Genomic DNA, 12,893 nt, shown 5'->3' with positions numbered 1-12,893 from the left:
ATTGCTTTATATAGATTTATTTAGCAGCTTGTATCTGATCCTAGGAAGGAAGCAAAAGTCAAATGAAAACAAAACCCCCAAACTTTAACAAGTATTGATAAAAATAGGCAGAAATCTAGTACCAGGAGTGTAATCATTTGGGTCAGTGATTTTACATAAGTCACAAATGACCCAGTTGTATATTTCTGGCTTTCTTTGTTCATTTGGTTTTAGAGTTGATATGAAAGCAGGTCGAGGGACAAGGAGTACTATATTTAAGAACACACGGTAGGATTTGGGCTAAATGAATTTCTATATTAAAATGTTAGCTTCTCCTTGAAAGGGAAGGGAATAGTTAATAGTTCACTAACTCATTTTGATATGATGGGAAAAGTGTACGGGCTTCTGGGCGCATTGTCTCTGCATCACGGCTAATACCGAAGCAGTGAACTGCAGTTAAAACATTTGCTCTTCCACGAATTGGTCTTGAGACTCTTTTTTTTTTGCAGCAGCTGTGTTGGTGAAAGCTGTCCCTGGCAGCTGATTCCTGTCCTTGTTTCCCCCCCTTTCTTTGTGCCAGTATGAGTGTAACCGTGTAATGAGCTAGATCGAGAAGATGACTCAGGCTAAAAAGGAACGTTTTTGTTGGTATATTTTCCACTTAGGTAAATTCCTCCCTGTACAGCTGACAAAGCAGTTGCATTGAAGGGGGCAGTTGGAAAGGATCAGTGAGGGGCACTGGGGCCATTTACCCTGACAGAGCCAGAGAAAGAGACATTTCACCGAAGTATCAAAGGGTGCAGTTTCACATTGGCTTTAGATGATTAATCTCCTTGTCGCTTCTTAAACTGGCCAAACCTGCCCATGATTGCCAAGTCCAAACTGTCATTGTGTCCCACCTAGACTGGTTGGCCAAGCTGAGCTCTCTGGAGACCAAATCCTGCTCAGAGAAATGAGGAACTGGCTTCTGAGGACAGGAAATTTGGGAAGGCTGCCACTCTTTCTGGGCAGCTCTGGGGTTGGATCAGCTGGAAGTGACCTAGGAGTGGTGCAGTGCATGGTTGCCTTCTCTGGTGTCAGTCTCACGTCCTCATGCTGTGACCCCTCAGTAAGACATGCACAATGTTAACTCTGTTTTTTGCCTTTGTTAGTCGGCTGAATTGCAAAACTGTGAGGACAGAAACCTGTTCCTTTTGATGGCAGCAGCTATTAGATCAGCTCAACCCAGTTGGTAGCATTTCAGCCTCCTTTTGTGCTTATTTTGTTGATCAACAGGACACCTTAAGAGGAAAATAGAGTTTGTGATGGTGTGGCAAGGAATGTTGTCAGGGACAGCCCAGTAGCCACTGTGACTGTTTAAAATAGCAGTGGCATCCCCCAGGCTTTGTGTTCACATCTAATCAGTGTCTTTTGTCTGACTTGTTTTTCCCAGCCCTGCACACTTCACTGGGTCCTATGGTAAAATCTGTGTGGCCATGCAGGGCAGGGAATTGATCCAGTTGAAAAATAACATAAAAAAGTTGTTTTAGTTACCTCTGCTTCCTAATCCCATTTACCCTGTGCTAGACAAACAGCTGTGTTGGAAGAATAGTGGGAAGACCAGGCAGAAGATGATCAAGAGGAGGGGTGGGGGGGAGAAACGATGGATATGGAAAAATGCTTGAAATTTTAGGGTTATGGTAATCCAGATTGGCTCTTTAAAGTGTCCAGGCTGTTTTCTGCTCTTGAGTGTCTGTGTGTTCAAATGTCCAAATGTTCTTTGAGGTTTGTAAACACATCTTTGGCTGATGGTTTTAAATCGCTATCCTTGCAAGTGCATAAAGTGGGATGAAGATTAGGAGTCGGTTTGTTTCAAAAAGGTTTTTCTCTACATGTGGTCCTGTTCATGTTTAAAAATCAAGTATGCAGAGTTGTTTGCTGATATATTCTATTCTATGATTCTATTCTATGATTCTGTATGTGCCTTCAGTAACACAGCCTGAGTGTTTTATGTTTGAGAAATACAGGTAACGTTTTACCAAGCTCAGGAATTATAATGAACTCAATAGCTATTGAAGATGGTTTATCTTCTGTCAGCTATTTTGTTTGCCTGCTGTTTATATCTTTCTTCTCTTAACCTTTTCCCTCCAAAGATGCATTTTCTTTCTATTGGAAGTTCCACTTAAAACCAGGCTATTGCTAACTGCTACTATTACTAATACCTATGTTTTCATAAATTGTTTAGCATAACTTGTGATGGGCAGACATTAATACATTATTATACCCATAAAGGGGCACGGATGCCATGCTGGTGGTGACATAGAGCATTACATTATTGCTTGTAGCCCTGTTTGAGGAGGGGATGATAATGAGCTGAAATTCACTTTCTGAAAAATGAGGGGTATGAGCCTGATTCCCAAAAGTGAAATGCTCATGGTGGGAGCATGTGCACAGCTTTTTCTGTGGAGTTCGTGGATTACACAAATGCTCTTCTAAGTTGGATAACTGTGCTTGCATGCTGTTACTGAGTTGAACTGTTTTCCTGTGGCTTGAGGTAATTTGCACACTTGCTTATAGTAACTAAGCGTGCAAATTAAGCAGCAAATTCAAGAGGCATCACTGAATTTACTATTACCTTGTGAGTAATAGTAGTATGGTAGTAATACTACTGAATTTCAGTTGATACTCAATGCAGTAGCAATGCTGTTACTTCAGGAGAGGTCAGTTGTCTTTTAATGTAGCCAAGTAATTTTGTCCCTAAGGTACCTATGATTCCCTTCAGTGATTTCTTAAATATGAAACCGAATATTTGCTTTTAATCCTCAGGCTGTTTGCCATTATATTTTTATGCATGTTTCAATGGTCTGCTGTGGAAGATTGTCCCTTGAAAAAGGCAGATACTGAATTCTGGCTTCTAACTTCCCCCAGTAGCTGTGAATTAGACTTGGGCATGAAGACATGAGTCTAGTTATTCTGAGATGCTAATATTAAACTCACTTCACCATTTGTGATATAACATTCAGGATTCTTCCCTTGAAGATAAATAACATCAAGGCATGTGAAAGATTAATTAGTTACTGATTATATTGTTCTTTGTCCCCCTCTCCGGTGATGCTGGTGATTGCAAAGCGTAATTATAGGAGTATACATTTGGCAGAACAGTTGGAAATGTCACAGTGCAATAATAAAATGTGTTCATTTTGTGGGTAATTTGAAAAATTCTAAATGTTTTTGCCATTTTGAGAAGTTGTTATCTCTAATTAAGGTATTATTGTACTTTATATTGTAACAACACTGTAAACAATGCTGTGTATTTGCTTATATTCTAGAAATCTTTAATTAAATGTGTGTATGTTTTACTGACCGTTGCTTGGAAGTTACCTTGGGGATGTCCGACCTCTGCTGACTTTGCTGGGAGCTAATAGATGAATGGGATTGATGAATATAGTGAATTTTCTTTAAATACATCACACTGTATAATATATAGTGTTCAGTCAGACACTGCTTTTGGTGGGTTTCCAAGCTTTAGGAAAGTCTATAAAGGGGAGACCTCAGGGACATTGGTGTAACTGGGAGGAGGAAAGGGGTGTCTCCTTTCGCTTTTTGTGCTTGTTTGTGCGGGTATTGGGGATTACACTACAGCACAATGCTGGAAATGTAACTGCCAAATTGTGAGAGTGGCTTTTCCAGTTTGATTGCTTGAAACCAGAAATTTCTTTCCAGAGCCCCTCATGTAATATTCATAGCAAAGACTGTAGTGTATGCAAGTACAAGTCTGTGAAGACCCAATATGACCCCAGACAGATGTTGTATTTTTGTCTAGCTCTTGTTTTGAGGAAGAAAAAAGCATCTTGGCACACCTCAGAGCTTCTCAACAACCATTTCAGGATGCAGCAGTGGTATTCATCTTAAGGTTATTCCTCATACACAGGTTGCCGCCTCCTTTTTGAAAGTGCCCAGAAGGAAACTTCAGATGTACTTTAGCTATTTTAAGAGCGCTGCTTAGTTACCTAAGAAGAGTTGGTTGGGATCATAGACTGGAAAAGAAAGTGCATATTAATAGGGTGATTGTCTGAAATTCCAGGTAAAATCTCTCATCTTTTGCTTTTATGAAGGGCGGCCTTTCTTTGGGAAGGTCCGGTCACTGGCAAATACCCAAGTGGAAGCCTCTTTGAAGGACAGTAAAAGTCCACGATAAAGGAATAGTTTCTTTTCAACAACATGGTCTAGGCTTTGTTTCCCTGTAAGAAAACATCTGTGTTTTTAAAGCTTCTATTTTTTCTGCTTCTGGTGCTATACAGCATGAGATTTAATAAGATGAATCTTCAGTGCATAGCTGATGCGGTATATTGATGGTTCCAGGAGGACTGCAGAGAAACAAGCAGATATGAATTGAATTTTTCTTCTTTCCAAATTTATGAAGAAATCTTGAGATACAAAGTGACTTAGTTTAAAAAAACACATCCTCTTACCTTATTTTTTTGTCCTTGTGCATGTAATGGAGAGCTTGGTTCCTTAACTTGTGGAAAGTACCAGATTGACAAATACCAAGTGTTTCATGACCACTGATGGAACTTGGGTCAACTGTGATTTGACCCATTGCTGGTTTGAAATTAGGCGGTTAGGACGAGTTTTCTGCATATTAATGGGGGAGATGGCCTACTTTGGCAATGCTTGGGCTTTCTCTGAGTGGAAACAAAGGATTTTTACTGAAGTTGGTATGTACCTTGTAAGGTGATCTGTAACTAAAAGGAAGGAGGAGTAAATGCTTCCAGGCAGCGAGTGGGTTTAGCTCTTTCTTAGGTAAGTGGCACTTGCAGATGTCAAGTTCTTTGGAAAATGAGCTATCAGTTTTCTTAAGCGATGTCCAAATTTGAGAATGGTCATGGCTGTCTCACTTGATGCAGGTATCACGGAAAGAAAGGAAACAATAAAACGTGCAGACAGTTGTAAATCACACAGTACTTTATAGAGTTGTCTTTGCGCATACTGATCTTAGTAGCAGGCATACTCAATATGCCAAGATGCTTCTTGAAAAGAGATTAATGGGGCTGCAGAGTTGCTTGGTGTCTTTTTGACAGGCTTTAGAAGGAGGCTTATTGAAGGATTAGGGCAGCAGAGGGAGCTAAAAGATTCCTAATATTTTATCATTTGTTGTTTCCTAAGTGAAAGTTGCCTCTTCATAAAGTACTGATTAACGTTCACAAAATTGTGCTTTTCTAATCTTAAGTGCCTTTAGTGAATGAGTAAGGATTTTGAACTGGAGAAAATTCCTTTTCTTCCTAGCGATCCAGTATAAGCTGGGAATCAGGTAGTAAAAGCTACCAAAATCTTTCTGCAGGAGCAGCCATCAAATCTTTCAACTGTAACAAATCAAAGTGTTTAAGCAAGCACAGTTTTCTATGAATAACCCAAGTAAATCAAGTTACTTGCAGATACAAGTGTCTTAATGTCAAAAAGCGTAGGTTCTTGTGTTGTGTCCAAGGGGGTTTTAACTATTCGATGCTTTTTTTCTGTTTTTTGCCTGTAAGAATTCTGAAAATATTTTTATGAGCTTGAAATACAGAGAATTAGGGTAAATACTGAATCTCTTTTATAAGAACTGTCTTCAAAGAACAGGGAGGCTGTTCTGAGGGCTAAGATGACTTTGAAATAGTAAAATGAAAATGATGCTGCCATGAGTCGTACAGTAACAAGATCATGTGCCACTTACCACACAGTAAGGAAAGTTATCTGTATTTGGAACATGTTTACCCTGATGCCAAACCATCCTTTATCTCATTATAATTGTAGGTGAAATGCTTATTCACAGGCTTATGTTTGGATTTTGGTTTTGCCCTTAATATTCAGTATTTATGGTGTAAGGTGGTTTTGGCTTTCTTTTGTACTGCTGCAGTAACCTGCTTTTGTAATTTGAATCTTCATTATGTGCTACCTAAACAGCTTCTGAATTTGCATGCACTTAAGCTACTACAATGTTCCAGAGGTATTACTAGTAACAATGCAAGCTCTATGGAAAGAAAATTAGCTTAAAAGCCCATTTTGCCCTAAATGATGCTGAACAGTAGCTGCTAATGAAAAGCATTATTTTAACAAGAAAACTGGGAGGAAAAAAACCCACTGAGAAAAGAATCTCAAAGAGAGTTTAAAATTTTGCTGAAACATTCAGGTCACTGATTTAAGTTACTAATACCTTAAAGAAAAGCTGGTTTTGTGGTGTCCAGAACTCCAGATTTTACCTATATAGTTGTATTTTCATTGGTGTATTGGAATAAAATAATAATGCAGACAGCAGTTACAGCCAGCTGTGATTTATCAAGAACACTACATCTTACTGCTATAATAAAGTCAAAATAGTTATATTTAATGTGTCAAACCCAGTTAAATACAGTAAAGAGTACAGCCTGACATGGGGTTTGCAGGGTTGTAGTGATTGTGTTTGCAATATCATATGCATATATTTGAATCAGAGTCCAGTACTTAGCCACACCTCACCCACACCTAGTTCCTGAGTAACCATCAGAGAATTAAAAAAACCCTTTTGGACTAGATATTTACCTTTTATACAGTGCAGATGAGTGCCTGGTAAAACCTTTAAAAGCTTTAGAAGTTTTAAGTACTTGGTGGTAATAGATGCTTAGTTCTGCCTGGCGTCAGGGAAGATGCTCTGGAAGCCCTGGATTCAGGCATTGCTTTACATTTGGGCTCTGGAAAACTGAACTGTACAAGGATTAAGTGTCTAGGTAAACATATTGAAAAATTTAAATAGTCATCTAATTAGAGCAGACCTGTTCAGCTTTCATAGAGGCAGATCCCATCCCTAGGGAAGTGCTGTCTGAGATGCAAAGAAGGTTTTTATTTTGTTTCCTCCCTTGCTGCAGTCAGGATGGGAGTGTGGCGATGCAAGTGGAAACAAGAACATAAAAGTGGAGTCTTCTAGTACTGAATCCTCGCTCCATGAGGTCAGTACTGAACTCGAAGGCTGCTCCTGCTTAAACAGGAGGAATTGCATGGAGGCTTTGCCAGGGGAAGAATATCTTGCAGAGAATCTGTTCTCCTTAGAAAAGTCGTTGCGGTGTGATGGACACGTCATTTGGAGCAAAGAAACCTGTGTTTTATCTCTTTCTAAGTCAGATATCAGCTCAGAAAGCAACTTGCCTCTCCACCTCTGTGCCTTTTCTTTGACAGAAAACAGTCAGTGGAAGACTTAAGTAGTTGCTGTGATATAAATAACAGCAGGCTGCTGTAATAGGCTTGGAATCCCTTTACAAAATGAGGCTTTGCCAAGTGTGAAAGCACATGGCATTTGCAGCAGGTAAAAGCGCACCCATGGGTGCCACTGTAGATGCAGTACTGCAGTGGTTCATCACCCTGCTCACATGTTTAAATAAGAAGGTTCCTTCTTCCTTCCTTTCCTGTGAGAATTAAATTTAAATTGCTTGGGACTTTGTGTAGATGTGTTTGTTTTCTAAGCCAGAAATTAGCTGTTCAGAATTACTCATGTTTCCCTTTTCCTGATGTTTCTTTGTGAAAGTATCATCCTATGCACTGCATTTTCAGACCTCTCATTCTGCCAATTAAATGGTGGAGACACACCAAAAAACCCAGTAAAAATTACAGGCAATAGCAGTAGGACAGCAAAAGCTGAAGAGGAAACACTGTTTGTTCTTTTGATCCTACCTCTATGTGTCAGAAAGTTTCCTCGTATGCTAGATGATGACACTCAAATACAATTAAGAGTATGACTCCTCTTAATAGGTGATTAAGAATAATTATAAGTATTAATTAAATACACGGTAAATGTCTCTGTTTGTCAAGGATTGTACATTTGAAGAAATAGGTTTATTAAATGCTAATAAAACTTTTTCCCAGGCAGTTTTATCACTGTTTTGTTCCCTGCTATTCATTTCTTACTTGGGTTGTTTTTTTCTGGGTACCAAATTCCCCTTAGGAAGGTGTTATTTGGCTTCCACAACATCTGCCAGTCATTTTTTGTTGATGTTAGTTTATCTACCATGCAGATGGTCATGTTTGCCTGTTTGTGTAGTGCACAACTAACCCCTGTGCTTGTCCCCCCAGTGCTGCTCTGCGCATATGCAGGCACCATCAATTTATCAAACTCAAATAATTTAGTAACAGTTCTTCTTGCAATAAACAAAAGCAGCTGTGCTCGAGCTATCCTTATATGCATGAATGCATAGATTGTAAAGGGCTCTTCTAACAAACAAGATAAAAGTTTGGGATTTCAAACTGGAATTTAGGGCATGTAAGTCAGAACGACTAGACGCTGATGTTTAGAAACAATATAATAATGCAGAGAATGAATTAGTTACCATAGTAACTGCTTTGTTTTAATAATTTGGTGGGGCAGTGAATAGAAGGAGCTCAGAAAGAAGTAGTAGGAATCTTAATTGCATGTTGTGCAACGTGAGTGGCTTTGTTCATTAATATTGAAATTAATTTGATTTTATAACAGATTGAAGATTGAGTGTGTAAGTTTTACTTTGGAAGGGCAATAAGAATGATTTACAGGGGGTTTTTATTCTTAGTTATTCTCCCTCCTGGGAAAAAATAAAATATGATCACATTTTACATTTGGTTATGGCAAACACAGGTTATCGATTTCTTAACAATAAAACATGCTCAATATGTTGCATTGTAAGTGTGACTTCAGTCTACGTGCTGTGATTTGTTGCTTGGCAGTTGTTGGCCGCCTAGCAACATGCTTCAGTCCAGATCTGCAAAAGGAGATAGACACCCAAAGTTATGAGTTACTAGGAAGGTGGGTGTCTCAGTACTTTAAAACCCATCTCATCAGCACCTTGAAATCCCTTTATGCTGTATGGATCTAGTTTAAGTACCCTCCACACTTTAAGACCATCTTCTTTTGAGCAGTTTAGGACAAGGCAGGATCTTCAAAGAGAATTAGTTCTTCTGGAGGCAGAAGCACAGCAAGCTGTCCTCTTGTGAGCACCACTTACAGCACTCATCAGCGGGACCCTATTTTGCAGGAAGATCACAGGCACGATGGTGCTTTAGTCAAGAAATTCATGTGCAGTGCCTTCAGTTCCAGCATCTGTCTTAAAGCATCAGCCGGCTGGGTCTGAGGTGCCTGTGTGCTGCTGAGTCAGTCCATGTCTGGGACCGGCTGGTGTTGTGGAAGGGATTACTGCTGATGTCCGTCCTACGCAGCCTTTCACAAAGCAGGGCCTCTAATTCAAGTCTGTCTTCTCATCTGGATGCCTTTATTTTTGTTTTCTTTCCTCCTCCTTAATGAAACTTGCAGGAATTTAATTCTTCTGACGAAGAAAGTTCCTGCAAGAAATCCTGGTAGCTTTTGGATGAAATTTGCTACTGAGTTAAGGATTTAATTAAGGAGGGCCCAGCAGGTAGACGGACAGACGCAATTGCATCAGCCTGGTTTCGTTTGAAAACCTGTCTAAAAAGTGCTCAGATATTACATACAGAAACAAGACGTGCTACCTGGTCACTCCTTGGCCAAGGAAGTGCCTATCACCGGACTCAAATGGTGTTCCCTCCCTAGTGGGGAAGTCTTGCAGTTGTTTCTGCAAAGCAGCCCCACTTTTAACAGCAGCTCTTTAGTAGGTACGAGTCTCCCTGGACATAGGGAAACTTTGTGTTCTTGATCATCATCATAGAAGCATTGAATAGTTTGGGTTAGAAAGGACCTTAAGATTATCCAGTTCCAACCCCCCTGCCATGGGCAGGGACACCTCACCCTAGACCATGTTGCCCAAGGCTCTGTCCAGCCTGGCCTTGAACACTGCCAGGGATGGAGCATTCACAACTTCCTTGGGCAGCCCATTCCAGTGCCTCACCACCCTAACAGGAAAGAACTTCTTCCTTATATCCAATCTAAACTTCCCCTGTTTAAGTTTTAACCCATTATCACTTGTCCTGTCACTACAGTCCCTAATGAAGAGTCCCTCCCCAGCATCCCTATAGCTCCCCTTCAGATACTGGAATGCTGCTATGAGGTCTCCATGCAGCCTCTTTTTGAGGGAGATTCATTACCCTTTCTGTGTGCTTTGTGGCTATCTATGTACCAGGTAATGCAAGATCAATTCATTGTACCAGAAAGAAAAGGGATAACTGACTCAGTAATGAGTGCTTTCACTTGGGAAGGGAAATTCAAGGTTCTCTTCCCTGTTTCTAGTACTTTTGTGTATATAACTTTCTGGATAGAAACTTCAAACACTGGAATGTTTCTTTTCTCAGAGGGGCAACCCCATCACTGGACTGTTCCCTTCTTCCTGCCCTCTATTCCCATAGGAAACTTGCCTGATAAAGCATTACTAAACCCAGTGTATCATACCTCCAGACCCATGTTTTCTTCATTCTTCCCTTATCTCGTAGCAGTATCTTAATAAAATTAAATTGCAATGTCTTGGAAATAGTCCCTGGCTTGCTTTGAACTCTTCTTGGGTCCTAAGCCTTCACTGGAGTTCTGAAATGCTTGTTAATATAATCTTAAAGTTTACAAAATCCTTTCCTGTTTAATTTTTGAATGAGAGTCTCTGAAGCTTCCCAGAAGTAAAAGTAGAAGGGTGTTCATTCCAGAGGTGAAAGCATCCAATGAAGAGTTTTTTAGTCAGTTGCTTCCTTTTATCTGTGTTAACCAGGAATCAGTGGTTATTTTATAGGTTCCTTAAGATTACAGTAACCAACAAATGCATGGGTGCATCCTGGTATTAGTTAGTGAAAGGAACTTTAGAGCAGCTCCTTAAAGGCCTTGGTGTATGAACATAACAGCATGAGTGCATCTGGTGATGAAGAAAGATGAGTGTGCTCTTGCAGTTAGATGTGGTCTTTAGCTGCCTCTTTTACTGCAATTCCAAGGCTCCTTTTCTGTGTTTTTCTGGTTCTCTTTTCTGATGAAAGAAAATAATTTCTATGTAATTCCTTGTTTTATAAACATGCTTAAAATATTCTTTGTGCTATATTCATGTTGCTTGGTGACATACAAGTGGATTTCCACTGGAAATCACATTAAATGTTTATTTCTTAATTTATTATTCAGCTCTCACTTGTTCTGATTTTTAATGCATTAGTCCTTTATGAATGGAAGCTCTTGCAGTTATTTCTTAAAATCATAGTTTTCTACATATTGCAAAGCACTTAACTGTTTATGGAGTGGTCAGTTACAGTCTTTATAGATGAAGAAGACGTGAAGGCTTTTGCAAGTAGTGGTGTTGACATGATTTAGCTGGGAAAATACTAAGTAGTATTCTGAAAGAACCACCTCTACTGAGATTGACTTATGTCTACAAAAGCAAGTCTGGAGGTCGCTCCATCTCTTCCTGCCTGTGCCCGAGTAACTGGAGCAAACCCATGCTACAGGCAGGTATTCAGTCTTTGCTTCTGAGTTCCACATAGAAAGCACTCCTGCCCTCAAGCTGTGGGTGCCTCCTTTTACAAAGGAAATATCCGGGGTTTCCATGTCAGCTCCACTGCTTGTCAAAGGCTTGTCAGTTGCAAGCTGTAGCCTTCCTGAGTCATGAAGTGCTCCAGAGTCATAGAATCATATAGAATGGTTTGGGTTGGAAGGGACCTTAAAGCTCATCCAGTTCCAACCCCCTGCTATGGGCAGGGACACCTTCCACTAGAACAGGTTGCTCAAAGTCCCATCCAACCTGGCACGATTGACTTGTGTCTCATTTACATGGTATGATTATCTAATTGGAAACCATATTTGCTAAGCAAAGACTGTTGGATTGTTCCAGATAGAAACCTTGTGTGCAGTTTTAAAAGTTCTCTTTTAAATGGTTTACAGGCAAGTTTATCCTTTTGTGTTGATAAAATTTGACCGAAGACTTTCAGGTATGAATGTAGAGTTCACAGGAAGAAAAAGTACGTTAACCTCCTTCTACGCAAGTAACTTATGAATGCTTGATTTAGCAGGAAAGGTTTGTACTAGTAATTGTGATAATGAGCCAATGGATGCACGTTTTGAGTCCAAAAATGGGGTATTGCGTTAAGAAAGCTTGTTTGAACATGCAGTTACGGTAATCCTGCTACCTGCTTCCTTAGTCTTGGAGTTGCTGTGACCTGATTTGCTTCAAGTTTGTTTCTGTTCGTGGCTTTTTGTCCCTTTCCTTGTGCGGTGTTCTGGTCTAGGTACAGTTTGTACCTGTTCCCCTTTCCGTTTTTACTTCATGCCTGAGTCCTGCAGAGCTTGTTCTTACATCAAGGCTGGCACTCTGGTTCCTGGAATTCATCTCCTGTTTACAACACTTCTGCAGGTCAGAACTGCCAGGAAATACAGAAATTAAAGTTTTATCAGTGTCTCTTTGTAAGGGGCATAGAGGTCTACTTTCTGTTGAAGATCTCATTTACTTTAATCCTGTGCTGTAATTGAGCTACATACATCTGCCATAATAGAAGGCTGATTTATTAGTAGCAGTTAATTTAAAGGCTGCTGGATACTTCCCCTTCTGCAGCGTGAGCTTTTTGTGTCTTTCAGAAGTTTTCAAATGTAGCTGAAGCATGGGACAGATCCTGGCTTAGGTTGCCCCTGTTTTCATAAAGCTTGAATTCTCTTTTAGATAAACACGTTATAAAATAGTAGAAGCAGAGTTCTCACAATGAACAATTCCATAAGTCTATAAATTCACATTTAACTTAGATGGGATACTTTACTATATGAAAGGTTAAATTGATCTAAAAAAGTTAGCAGGAAAAAACTGCTAAAACTTCAGATTTGAAGTAAATGTATTGAGTGTTGGAAACTTGTAGAGAAGTAATTCCATGCAGACATCGTGTGGCTCTGAAGGACAGAGCACAGGCAGGGAAAGCTAAAATTATATGCGAAAGCAAGTTCAAGCTATCATCATATCCTTGACATTACTCATATAATCTGTATTGTAGATTGGCAGTAACACCTGGCTATTTAGCCTAATCATCCAAAACCTGAT

At 39.8% G+C, this 12,893-nt stretch overlaps 1 protein-coding gene and 1 long non-coding RNA gene across 3 annotated transcripts in view; one reads left to right on the top strand and one right to left on the bottom strand.

The window, feature by feature from the left end:
* Window positions 1-12,893, bottom strand: part of LOC134161009 (uncharacterized) — a 379,533-nt gene that overhangs the window by 182,781 nt on the left and 183,859 nt on the right. The gene's annotated exons all lie outside the window — the stretch shown is intronic.
* The window catches only part of CTBP1 (C-terminal binding protein 1), a 249,659-nt gene that overhangs the window by 59,374 nt on the left and 177,392 nt on the right, over window positions 1-12,893 (top strand). The gene's annotated exons all lie outside the window — the stretch shown is intronic.

The sequence above is a fragment of the Pezoporus occidentalis genome, unplaced genomic scaffold (assembly GCF_034315485.1).
Source record: "Pezoporus occidentalis ecotype Australia unplaced genomic scaffold, CSIRO_AGI_Poc_V1 ctg168, whole genome shotgun sequence".
Lineage (NCBI taxonomy): Eukaryota > Metazoa > Chordata > Aves > Psittaciformes > Psittacidae > Pezoporus > Pezoporus occidentalis.
This window is presented reverse-complemented; position numbering and strand designations above follow the sequence as displayed.